Source organism: Trachinotus anak, unplaced genomic scaffold (genome assembly GCF_046630095.1).
Source record: "Trachinotus anak isolate AG129_WGS33_773 ecotype Australia unplaced genomic scaffold, CSIRO_AGI_Tana_v1 ptg000015l, whole genome shotgun sequence".
Lineage (NCBI taxonomy): Eukaryota > Metazoa > Chordata > Actinopteri > Carangiformes > Carangidae > Trachinotus > Trachinotus anak.
In genome coordinates, this window is record NW_027273866.1 from 1,013,852 (window position 1) to 1,027,892 (window position 14,041).

At 40.7% G+C, this 14,041-nt stretch overlaps 1 protein-coding gene across 5 annotated transcripts in view; it reads left to right on the forward strand.

Annotated features, from left to right (window-relative positions):
• LOC139632594 (AT-rich interactive domain-containing protein 1B-like) overlaps positions 1-14,041 on the forward strand; it is a 196,470-nt gene that overhangs the window by 56,530 nt on the left and 125,899 nt on the right. The window lies entirely within an intron of this gene.

Consider the following 14,041-nt stretch of genomic DNA (forward strand, 5'->3'; position numbering starts at 1 on the left):
ACATGATTTCATCTGTGTCTGGAGGAGGAGAAAACAGCCACCCCACTCTCCTTCTAAAACTAAAATATTGCAAAACTGTCCCACGATCAGCTGCAAAGAACAATCTCACCAGCCTGACTGTGGCTGCATCAGTGAGAGGGATTGTGGGTGATGTTAAGACGCGGCAGGCATTATCCCCCATGATGCATTGCGCTTCAGGGCTGAGACCTCAGCTTGTCACAGCCAAGCATGCTGGGATGTTGCCAGGCAACATGACGTCAACAAAGATATGTGTGTAGGTCTATCTCTGAAATTTCCCCAGGACTGAACGCCTGTCTGTCTGTGTGTGTGAGAGTGTGTGTGTCTGCATGTGTGTAGGGGGTTTTAGCAGAGGAACAAAAGGTCCTCTTTGACTGCCTTTCATTATTATGATTAAATCCTGCTAAAATTAAGCCCCACTCGTATTAAATAAGAACTCCACAGCAATACATACATTTCATGCAGTGGAGGAATTGGATATATCAGGGGCTCACCTCTGTCCTTTACATACAGAAAATATACTACAGAATACACGCCAGAAAATTCATCTTTGTAACAGCTTTAATGTATGTTACAGATGCACTTAAAACCATTGTAATTACACTTGATTAGAGCCACACTCCAGTAAACACCATTTTCTTTTTTTTAATTAAAAGGTCAGTTCACCCAAATCACAACGATACTTATTTTGTCACTTATCCTTAGTCATGTCTAGCCATAACATAATTTTAGTTGTCTTTGACCAGATCTCTGACATTTCCACTATCATTGTCCATAAAAACAACCGAAAATTATATTTAAAAAAAAAATCAAAAGCAACGTCTATATAAAGAATTTAAGTCCCTGTAAACTGTTTTTAATGGAACTATCACTGAGATGGAATATTTTTCAACTTTGTGAATTTCTGTGGCATGTGTACACCCACAGATCATCAACGCAGCTAATTTATTGTCATTCCTGTATTTGTTATTTCCCACAATTCATTTAAACACCTTGACTGAACCGTTACCTTCATCAGGTTGTTCACAGTGGAAGGGTTGTTGGTGTACATGTAAACATGCTCGCAGTGTGTGAAACCCAGAGGCTGTTGCTGACCCTTGAGTGCAGGTTGAGTCATCATTTCTGGGGAGGCGTGTTTACCTGTTCAGGCCCTCGAGCTCTCTTTCTCTTCTATACATGCACAATCACATGCATGCTTGTACAGACATTTTCCAGTTTGCCTGTGCATATACTGATGTGATCGTACAGGTACTCTCACACACACGCTCTGACACATTCTTAACACTGCAGTTCAGTGCCAATTAAGCACTCTGCTCATGGCCTCCTTGTTTTAATCCAGTCATGGGAGGCAAGCACAGACACCAATCTCACTGTCGATGTCTCAGAGAGAAAAAAAAATCAACCTCTCCTATTAGCCTCCAGCAAATAAGCCCAGAACCTGCATTAGGTGTAGTTAGCGTCACGCTGCGTCTGAATGCATGCGTGTGAGAGACTGTTTGAGTGTTTCAGAAAGGGTGAGAGACAAGAGTGTGCATCTGAAAGAGTGTAAGCAACTATATGTGTATGTGTGGAGTGATGGGAGCCAGAACAAACATATCAGCAGGGGAAAAAAAAGAAGAAGAAGGAGAGGAAGAGGAGGAAGCAGAAGGAGGAGGCGGGTGTCTTTAGGATGACAGGCCACACGAGAGAACCGCCACTGTTTGGGAAGTGGAATGAAGTTGAAAGCAAAAAAAAAAGAGAGAGAGAGAAAAAAAACAGTGCCGCCAATTCTGAGCGTAATTTCCTGTGATGTCAAAGTTGGCAGACGGAGAGGAAAAGGAATTTGAAGGAAACATTAGTGTTTGATGTGAAAAGAGAGGAGGGGTGAGGGAGCAGGAGAAAAAAAAGATATCCTGGGAAATGAAAGAGAGAGAGAGAGAAAGAGAGAAAGGGGAAAAGGAAGGAGTGTGTGTATGTTTGTGTGTGTGTGGAGAGGGTTGAATGTGTCAACGAGTCAGGCAGAAACCATTACCAGTGTTGGCTGTTTGTTCCTTACACACTGGGCCAACTTAATAGAAGCCAAGCATTTAAAGTCAAGTGGAAATGTGGCTGACCTGCTGCCTGTTCAGTCCATACAAACCACAACACCCCTTCACCAGCCCTCTGTCCTTCGCAGCTTTGTATACTTTCTGTCCAGCCCCACTCTCTTTTTAAAGATGATTTTTTCAGGCATCATCTGTATTCAATAGTCATCATCTGGCAAAGAAAAAAGAAGAGAAAAACTGTACATCTGTATTTTTTTAAAAATCATGTCTGTTTTCTTTTCAACTGGGAAACATCTGTGTACAATCCTAAATAATTTCAGTATTTCACGATTCTTCTTTGTTTTTATTCCCTTTGTGTCTTACAGTTATGCAGTACAACAACATGTTTTACAGTGGTTTTCAGAACAGCTGTAACCACTAAACTAAAAACCAGTGTGAAGTAGTTGTCAACTAAAGATTTTTATTTAATTTTAAAAATAGTTGTAGACACTCAATAAAGTTTTTTTTTTAAGATAATAATTCAATACATACAGTTTTTCTATACATAAAATGAGTGATGGCCGAATTCCATTTAGGTGCTTCAGTATCAGGCACAGGTGGCACAGAACACCTGAAGCACCTGAGCTAAATTATTATTTTTTGGCTACTACATTCAGACTCTTACTGCCCTCTATTGTAGTATTTTTGATTGTAAACATCTTAGAATTTGTAAATAATTAAAGAATAAAATGTAGTTATTCATTCATGGCCTTCATGTTCTCTCTTAATAGTGTACAGATCATTTTATTTTTTCTATTGATTTACTTATAACAAGAAGAAAACACAAGAAGGGAGACGATGGGAGCAGGTAGTTTAAGAGATAGTTTGAAGGGCTTATCCTTCCTTTCCTTTCAGTAATCTAAATAAAACCATGACTTGGTCTTGTGGGAACCCTGCTTTGGACTTAAAATTGCTGTTTCAAATGTAAAACTATTGCTGTCAAACAGGCCTGTCTCACTGCGGACATGTTGTCTTAGTAGGAAAGACATAGATGTTGCTAATAACATTAATGATGGGTCCGTTCCAGTAAGCAATTCAGGGCAGCGAGCCAACGTGGCTAAAACCAGGACCTTGAAACTGAAGCAGCTAAATGGAATTCAGTAATCATTCATTTTATTATTTACAGCTGTGCTTTTCCTACTGTGGCAAAATGTTTTTGTGAGGTCTCTTAATATCAAGTAATAAGAAGCTTGTGGTTTTCTGACAGTGTTCAGAAGAGGTTAGGTTTCATCCATGACTATAACCATGTTGTTACCACTGACTAAAGATATTGTGAGAGAAACACACACATGCTGATAATTGCAACAGAATTTGTGAATATATTTACATGGGCAGAAAGTACTGATTGTGCTTTTAAGTTTCCATTAAAACAAAAAGCTGTAAAAAATTCTTGTCTGTCCAAACATCATCTTGTGGGATATTGACTTTAGGGAGTTAGATGGGTAATTTACGGCATCGATTGAGCCTGGCAGGGGGGTTCCTCACCAATGGGGAGAGTGAGGGCCACTTGGAAGCACTTAGGGGCCCCGAGTGCTGGGGTTGTCTATGGGGTTAATGCAGCCAGCGCTGCTGGCTCTGACGGATGGCTGGGAAGCCCCAATAAATCAGCCCCTCTGCCAGGAAAGATGGAGAGAGAGGAGGAGTGGGGGCACAAAGGGGACCACTTCAGCCTCATCACTTCCCTCCCTTTTTGAAAGGATCTTGAAACCTCGGAGGCTCGTTCTTCAGAGTACACATCTCAACCATCCAGATACACACCTACAAAACACACACTTTCTTTCTTCTCTCTACCCCACAACTCCAGACCTGCACTCCATGCCAGCCCATGGGACTCTGGGCAGCTTACAATTAAAAAAGACATTAGGAGAGAGAGGGAGAGAGGGAGAAAAGGATGGGGGGGGGGTTAAAAGAGGAGAGTGAAAAGGATTGAAAGAAACGAGGACAACGATATGGAAAGGCTGATTAATTAAGGGTTCCTCTCTGGCTACAGAATAGATGAAGTTTCAGGATCAATTAATTAGCAAGCTAGCCTACGCACGTCAATGGCTCTAATAGCCTGCTCTCATTTGTAACTTTTATTACCCCCCTGCTGTAGAGTGGCTCTCAGCCAATCAGATGCCACATGGAGATGATGCTACGTGGCCATTAACTGGAAAGTGGGGAGGAACCCCCCCCCCTTCACAGACAAAAGTGATGCTATTAATTATATCAATGTAAGGTGTATATACACTAGAGCGAACGTAAAAGAAGATAGCAACATATAGCCTATGTTTTATCCTCTCAGGAGAAGCATGGCATAGACATTATAAATAAGTTGTGATAAATAAGATATGACCCAGTGGATTACACTTTTTCATGTGAGCCATTAGTTAAATTACATACCCAGCTGTCTGTTAATTCTTGCTTTTGCATTAGTTGTATGAGCTGTAAACTCCATTATTCTCACTCAGGCAGGTGAAGTGATGATGGAATTTAATATAATTTAGTGTTGAATGCAGGCGAGCAGTGTAAAACGTCACAAACGGCGTGTTTTTGAAAGATCCAGGCTCGGCACTCTGTGTCTGCAGCGCTCTATATGTGCCTATTGATAAGATAAAAGAGCAGAGAGATGAAAGTGGAGCGAAACGGAGGGAGCGAGGAAGAGAGAGGAAAGAAAGGGATGCTTTACGTCTTTGCCGAGTTACAAGGGGATTAGTTGCTGCTCTAATTGGCTCACCGAGAATTCATCTCAGTTTTCATCCAGATTAGAGATAGATTTTTACACAGGTCAAGTATGCTCCAGAATCTCGGCTTCTGGGCTTCATTTGTAGAGCGGAGAAGTGAAGAGACGTGACACACCATCAACATTTGAAAACAGATCTGAGAAGGCATAGATTGGCATGATCAAGGTGTTACCTAGATTTCAGCCTCTGTGTATTGGTGTTTGATTGGTAGAAGGGAAAATGAAGACAGAGCGGAGTTATATAGACCACAGAGTCGAACTTCAAAGTAGGTCTAAGATACTGTATTGACTGGAATATAAGTCAGCCTGAATTTTTTTGATGACCCCCCACCTTTTAACAACACCTGTTTTTGAAGATGAGAGTAAATAATATAGTCCCTTATTAAAAAGCAGTTATTTAAAGAAAACACTGTAAACATAATAAACTAGTCTTCAAACGTTTTAACCTCCATTATAGCTTCTCCAGAGAATAATCATCATTAACTGGTTTATAAATATTAACCAAACATCAGGAACACTCTTGGAAGCACCTGGTGAAGCTGCACTTACGTAACTACTATTTTTCAAGAAAGCAGACAGAGAGCAGAGTGTTCAATAATTAAGTGTAAAACATTATCTTATATTCAGGCAGGTTTCTAGATCTTTTGAGTCAATATGGCAAGTTGGTGGAGTGTGTGTAGTGTGTTTTTTTTTATTTGCTTAGAGATCGCACAGTGATGTATGCTTGCTCCTATGTTTCTCCTTATCTGAGTGAAACAAGATTAAATTCCCATCAAGCTTGTTGACATGGTGAAGAATAAATATTAGGTAATTATAAATATTTAACTTGAAATAGAGCAAACTTTAATCATGTTTAATGTGACTGTCAGTTTGTGGTAAAGTGATTGTGGTTCTGCTATAGTCTCCCTCCTGTCTTCAAGGTCAAAGGTCACAAGCAGATGCAGAACAGCTGGGAGGATATAGAGGTTTACTCATGAATACAAGGGGTTGACTCAGTGATGCCACAGTACATGAACGTGTCAGTGTCCAAAAGCGTAATGAATGACATATGCCTATCTGCCTGTAACCTTTTTACCCCATCATCCTGACATCGCCAACCCCTGATTGATCTCTAACACTGACCTGAAGGAGCGCAACAATCCATCGTGTCATCGTTTAACATGGCGGCGCCTTGGCAGAGCGTCAGCATCCAAGAAAGACGGCCACGCAGCAGGGGATGTAAAATACGAGAATAATCTTCCTGTGTTGATGTCGACCGCTAATAGTGAACAAGCTTGTTTCAACTAGAAGCCCCCACCCTCCCCTCTCCCTCCTCTCTCCCTCCCTCCCTCCTCCCTGTTCAAATGTAATTGACATGACTCCTACACAAGTTCGAGCCTGTCATCACAGCGAGTGTTGAAAAATGAGCTGAGCTGCTGTGTGCTGAAATTATTGATCTTTAGGTCTATTTTGTGCTGAATTGCGGTGTTTACGGGTGTCACGAGCCATCTCTCCTTCTTCTCCACTTTGCAATTTAATGACAATTATTTTCTATCAGTTAAAACTGGATCTAGTTTGAGTTAGATTTAGCATTAGGTAGCCTTTTACCCTCTCAATTTCTAGTATAAACATTGAGAAATTCTGTGTGAAGAAACATTTCAAGTGATCAATGATCTATTTAACAGTCTCTCTTACACTCTCTCTTTGGGAGAGCCTGCTATAAGTCTTTCAGTATCAGCCTCATTCAGATTTGCTTTTTTCCCCCTCTCTCTCTTTCTCAATTTCCCCCTCTCTCTTCTGTCTTTCTTGGCCCCAGATTGGGGTCAGGAGTTTAGTAGGGGAAAAACATTTGGAGCCAGTGGCACAGGGCCCAGAGCCTCTTTCGAAAAAAAAAAAAAAAAAAAACACTGTTCACACACACATTACAGAGAGCATTAACCTGCCCTGCGCTACCTCTCCAAATGTCTCCATTACAGCTCTGCCTGGAACAACACAGCCACAGCTAGTCGCAGCCAGCCAGCAATAAAACGCCTGCTACGAGCAGCCACTCTGTTTTTTTTTTTTTCTTTTTCTTTTTTTCTTTTCTCCGTCAATAGATGTGAGCAGAAACAGAGAATTAGGGAGAGGGAAAAATAAAGAAAGACAGACAGGGGCAGAGAGCAACGTTTGGCAGTCTTCAGAAAGGGAGCCGAGATGAAAATATAGAAGAAAAAAAAAACACGTCTCTGTCTATCAGTTGATGGCTACACTATCTGTTTGCTTTCACTCGCCGTCAGCGCGATGTTGATGTTATCACCAGGTCGATAAGTCACAATCTTTGAATAGAGCGGCTTTTGTTTTCTTTTGGGAATAAAAACCTGTAGTATATGAGGTGCATCATGCTTCATACAAAATAAGAATACCAGCAAATCATCCACAGCCTGCTTTTTCTTTTGTTGCCCTTAATGTGACTGTGTTGCTTTATTTTTATATTTTGGCTTGATGTGGAGCGTCTAGATTCAGGTTACCGGGATGTCACGATTGAGTGTCCAGTATATCACTCCCCCTGTCCCTCACTCTTTCTCTCACTCCTCCAAGGGCAGCTCATTCCTGAGGTGTCAAGGGCCTCACAGTGTATGAGAAGGGGGAGGAGCGAGAGAAAGAGATATCAAAGAGAGGCATTGCACGACGGAGAGCACCGTCACCTTGGGGGGAGAGATACGAGGACGATGACGAGTACCGCGATGCGTCCCCTCTTCTTCCCCTTATGTTTAATCATGAGACTGTTGATGCTGATCCTTCCCTGCGATGCCTCGCATTTCGTGAAGGGTCTCACCTTCCCCTGCATTTCACAAACCAGTGCTGGTGTTCACATCTCGTTGCTACTGATCTTATCACCACACCGAGCTGAAGAAGCAGGTTGATTTGTTTTGGTCCTGTGTGTGATGATAACCTCTTGTCAGCTTAGCTTGATGTGAAAGAACTAACACGTTTCTTTAGATGTCAACTTTCCATGTAACAGAAATAGGGAGAGGTGATGTTCACATTACCAGAGACAGACTGAAGCAACAGCACATGTGACCAGGCTAACATAGTCACTGTCGTCTTGTCATAAATGCACTTATGTGCGAGGGTACTTGATCCTTATTGAAAGCTTATTGCAGCATTAGAACTAATTTTCTATGATTAATCGGCAAACTAAGTGTTGCTTAGTGTACACCTGTTTGACAGGTGTGTAGGAAAATTAAAGCAAGAGAAAAAGGAAAATTCCCTCACAACATCGTCACTGAGTTTATCAGAGGTGCAATGTTTTGGTTATAGATTGTCATCAGGCATCATACTCACAATCTGAAACTTCAGCATATTTATACTAACTAGAGCCACAGGCTGCAACAACCAGTCGAAAGAGAAAACAAATCTCAAACAGTTGAAACAATTACCACATCAATTATTGATTAAAAAACAACCCTGAATAGAAACCAACAGTCAACCAACAAATCAAGATCCATAAAATTAAAAAAAGAAAACAGAAAATTTGGATTTTCTAAGGTCTTTAAAGTTTAAAGTTTTTTCTTTATAATAACAATATTTTTTTTTTATAAAAAACAATTTTCTCTATCCGGTTTTGTATTTTCTGCAGGAAACTTTTCATATCATTCATTGACAAAATAATTTGATTGAAAAAAGGCAACTTGAAAATATAAGTTGCTGTTGAATGAATGTGATCATTATACATCACTGAGTTCATCCTGTGAGTTGGCAAGAGATGTAGAAATTTATCAGTTGTTGGTGAAGATATGATCCTAGAAGAAAACATGAAAACCTTTTTAAAGGCTCTACATCCTCCTCCAATTGGTTTTATGTTACTTTGTCAACACAGTTGTCTTTCTTTCTTTCTTTCTTTCTTTTTCTTTCTTTCTTCCCTCTCTTTTTTTAATAACATGATAAGTCAGTCAGCAAGAGGAAAAGGAAAGATGAGGGTCAGCTAAAAAATGTCACCAGGATAATTTAAATGTTTCAGCTACTTATGGCAAATAAGCTGTAGGAAAATAGATGCGACTGCCACAGTTATTTTGATATCAGTATACTTATTCATTCTTTTGACTGACAGATCTGTCAACACTGCCATTTCTCCCTTACTGTTTCCCTGCTGTGCTTGGCTGCTGAAACTTCCTTTGATTATCTGCCTTTAAGTTTGCTTTCAGATTTGCTCACTGAGCCTGGATGTGAAGAATTTCTCTGTTTCATTTTGCTCTCTGTTTACAAATATAATTAATTTAATGTAGCCAGCTTTTGCATATTCACATCCATCCTTCCAGTGATGCTGTGATTAACCCAAGTGACTGTAAATTTGTTTTAAAAGAACAGTTGTCTGTAACTGTAGGTGGAGTAACTAAGCCTACGGCTATACAGTGTCTGGTTATTTCCAAACATCTTGCACTCTTGCTGCCACTAGAACATTTTACATTAGTGATTTGGAGCATTGTGAAACCTCAGAATGGCCAGAAGGCTGTTACAGGAGACTTATTTTCCATTTTTAGAAAATACTGAGAAAGAAAAATGGCTGCCATTGAGACAAACGCACCTAACTTGCTACAACAAGTTCTTGATCCATACCTGTGCTTGTATGATAAGTCAAAGTGATAAAATAAAATGGAGATATGTTTAGCTTGGTGCCAAGTTACTTAATGAAATCTGGACAGGATCATATATAAAAATGTCAGTTTAAATCAATGACATTGGGCTTTTAGTGTTGTGTATGCTAATCTTAGCAAAGCAGCTATCACAGCATCCATAAGTGGCTTCACGAGATATAAATATAATATAGTGTGAACAGTGTATTCTGTCATTTCTTTTCATCAGTGTGCCATCCAGTCATTGCTGGGAGAGTTGATTATTTGCTATTTTTATTATTAACTGCTTGTTTTGTCATTTCTGTGTGTATAGATTAGTGGTGTCAAACCATGTGCCACAACAACAGTGCATTTTTTTTTCCAGTTCAGCCAGAGACTAGAGTTGTGTCTTTTTCAGCAGCTTTTGATTATATTATATTGTGCTATCACAATTGAAAAGAGACGTAAATAAATATACTCAAATATGTAAGCATGATCTAAATCTACTTCATGTTATTAATTGTATACCAACTGCCGAATCAGATTAGACTTCCAAATTAAATAATTAAATTGGAGAAGTTTTATATAGTACATGCAGTACCATATTCTATACTGTTAGTATCCAGTATTAGTAAACACAGAAAACCATCCTGTCCCAGCTCGTTAATGGTAATTAATTAATTAAATACATTCACCTGATGATCCTGATGCCAGTCTGAGCAGTAGGATGTACAGTACCTCTGTCTGTCTGTCTCTCTTATATGTTCCTCTAATTATGTGAGTGTAAGAGAACTTTTCAATCCACTGGAACTCCTTCATGTTTTCTTCCTCTCTCCATTCTTCTTCATCACTATTTCACATTACCCCCATCCCTCCTCTAAGACTCATCTTCCTTCCTCTGCTTTTCTTTCACACTTGTCTGTGTCGCAGCTCTCTCTCTCCACATATCTCTCTGTCTGAATCACCGTCTTTATCTGTCTCTTTCTGTCTTTATCATGTGAAACATCGCTTTCTCCATCCCCTTTAAGTATTTCAGGCTGTAACACCCTTCTTCTATCTCCCTCCTGCTTATCTCCCCATATCTGCCTCTCTAAACATCTTCCTTTGCCACTCTCAGTGTATATCTTCACATGTCTATATCATGCCATACTCCATACTCCTCTGTTTTTATATAAATGCTTCTCTGTCTTTTTATTTATTTTTTTTAATTTTAAGTTGGCACTTCTGTGGTCTGTGGTGCTAATTCTGATGCAGTGCCTGCATGTGCCTGTCATGCCTGTCAGTATGTGAATGTGTGCGCGTTTTAGGGGTCGGAGTGGTGGCTCTGCTTAGCGCTCTGGTTGGCTGAGCCCATCTGTCACTCAAAAAGGGGCGACCTGTGGTCCTGGTCGCCAGCCAGCCGTATCGCCACCTCAAAAGAATTATGAAAATTCCTGTCTATTGCTCATTGGCCCAATTGAATTACAAGCAGTGCGTTGTTCCGTGCAGGGTTTTTAAACGGCTGATTTAAAGCGCACACACATGTGCGCATTCACGCACAGCACTGCCTTGGATGAGGGTTAGCATGGCTGTTTATTCCCTCCATTTGCAGAGCAGGGAGATATTGTCTGCCTTTTCATACGACTCCTGTTTTGATAGATTTTTGATTGAGTTCTTCTCAGTGTTTGTGTGTGTGTTTGTGTCTTTGTATCTTAATATGCCGCCAAGGCTTTTGTTTTCATCACACTGTTTCTGCAGTTTATGGTGAATTATTTGCTTCGCAGGACGTCTATTCTGTGTCATTTCTCCCTACAGCACTTCACATCTGTTGTCATTTCATTACAGACATTTATTTGACACCGTGTGCCTGCCAAGACACTCTGGATAAATCACACTGTTATTTTGTCTGCTTCCACACACCTGAGTGGAAGGAAAAGGCAGAAAATGGTCTTATTTTCTACTTCCAGCAGTTATTTTTATTGGTATACGCAACAGCACAGCAAGTCTGTTTATTACTAAGCATATTCTCAGTCAAAGAGAATCAGGTTTCAGTGAGCTGCTGTGTACTCAGGAGGTACAGTACATTCATACAGTCGGCCCCAGCGATCAAACAGAAGCTGCATTTGAATGACTCTTTCTTCCCTCACAAAGCCACTGTGACAGGTTGCTACTTGTTAGACCTCCAATCTGCCTGCTGTCTCTTTGCTTATTTGACTGACTGACTGGCGGTGTTTCTGTTTCTTTTTTCGTTTGTCTCCATGTCTTTCCTTCTGCTTGCTTACCTGATTGCCTGTCTACATACTTGCATATCTGTCAGTCTTTCTTCTTAAGTACACTGAGAACTGATGTTCTTCAGAGGAAGACAAGTTTTTCTATAGAAAATACTTACAGGCAGCTTGAAATGTATAAACTATACTTCAGGTATACCATGATAACAACTAAACCATGGTACAAAAGTATTGGAACAAGGGATCTGTGTAAAAACAGACTTACAGAGTTAGACAGTTCATGCAGGGAGAGTAATGTTGTTAATGTCTGGCAACTAAATGGTATGCAGCCATCTGACACCTGTAACACCTGGTAAATTTGGACATCAGTGGCCGCAAATTTCAGCAAGAGTCATTTAATTTTACATAATTGAAAATCCAGCAGATATAAATCGTGTAACATTACATTATACAAGAAGCTCGACACGCTTATTTTTACCCATTGAGTCAGTCACTGATAGAAAGCAAAGAGACACAACAAACGTAACATTGGTGTGTTCAAGCTTTCTCACTCCAGCATGCTTCCTGGCTATGTCCCCAGTGTATTTTAAAATACAAAATCTCAGCAACTCAAATTGACAGTTTTAAAGACTATGGAAACTAGTGTAGTTTATTATTTATACATTAGCTTTTCTTGCTTTTCAGAGTTATTTAAAGCACCGAGAGGATTTTCAGGAGGGAAGAAACCTAAAGAGCAATTCTCTGTTAACCCTTTTTGTAAGTTTTGTCTTTCTCTCTGCCTACATCTATCTATTCCTCTGTCTCTGTCTGTCACTGTCTCCCCATATCTGTCTGTCTGCCCGTCATTGTGTTTGTCTGAGAAAGGAACCCACCCACGGTTGTCTGGTCCCAATCTCCATGGCGACCTAATCCTTACGAATCCCAGAACAGTAGTGTTCCAGTTGAGACCCAGTGTGTTACACCAGCCTGTCATCACTGATCACTGGATAGAGTTGCTTCTGTTTTATCGGAGTGGCTCTGATCCACATCTAATGACGTGTGTGTGTGTGTGTGTGTGTGTGTGTGTGTTGAGTGTGTGAGATAGAGAGCGTGAGCATTTGTTTGTCTATCTTACTCTAACAAATCCCCAAACACAGACAACTTGAATTCATGTGCATTCATTTGAGTATGTCGGTATGTGAGTGCTATGTCTGTAAGTGTGTGTGTGTGTGTGTGTGTGTGTGTGTCTGTTGCCCTGGCTGGCAGTAATGAATCCAGTGGTGCTGTTGGCATGAGCAGGGCCATGCTATTAACCTCTCTGCCAGCTAGACTGATCTCACCCTATCTGTCTGTCTCATCGGCCTAATGACACACTCTCTCTCTCACACACACACACACACATACACACACGCATCACACACAGACCTGTCCTTTCTAATCAAATTTCCATTGAAGTGAAAAGTATTCTACATTGTCCAATCATCTCTATTCAGAGTCAAAAAGCTTCTTCCATTTTAGAGAGAAGATTTCTTTTTTTACCACCCACTCAAAGGAAGTTACACTTCAAAACTATTTCAGACGTATTAATCTCCACTGGCCCTTTGCAGCCAGATCAGATTTCACTGTATTTTACACCAGCCAACAGTTTCAACAAGGCTTTTATGAGTGGGTTTTCTCACTCTTAACAGTCATAGTAAAGCTACAACTCTGGATGTGTGCTCTTTGCTTTTGATCTGACAAGGCCGCAATGTAGTAGTTACGTCACATCGGATTCCCCTGTAACACCATCATTTGAGATATAAATCACTCTGAGTTTGGGAGACTTTTACTTTGCCAGGCCTGCCAGGGAAGATTTAAAGGGACATTTCAACATTTAGAGCTTGGGGCAAAAGCTGGTGGTGGACTATGAGGTCTGTGCACGCCCCAAATTACAGCCTGTGTGCACGTTTAATGAGTTTGTGGCAGCACTGTTGGCTGTCACTGAATAAAAAAAGCAGCATGACATGATGGGCAAAAATATTACAAGAAAAGTGCTGTCATATTGCTTCGCCAGTGGTCGTAAATGTTATTTAATAGTCTGTACTTGGCTTTTGTGTGTGTGTGTGTGTGTGTGTGTGTGTGTGTGTGCGCGCGCGCACACGTGCACGTGAGGCGGGATGAATGAGAAAACCCCAGCCTCGATAGGAAATCCTTAGAGGAGTGAGGAGCACCTGGCGCTGTCTGTAGTCATAACAAACGACAAGGAGGGATTAAGACTACATTTGTATTGGTGCCAGCTTGTTACACACACTCCCTGTTCACATTCTCTCTCACAACCACTGTATAATGCAGCACCAGCACTTGGCGTGGCTTTGCCCTCGCAAGATAGTTTTTTAAATGCACTGCTCTGGAATGCCCCGGCTCATCCATGTGTCCCTCATTAAGGTTACGGCCTGGGACTGGCCTGCAGTAATATCCAACACACCTCATCCCATCTGTGAG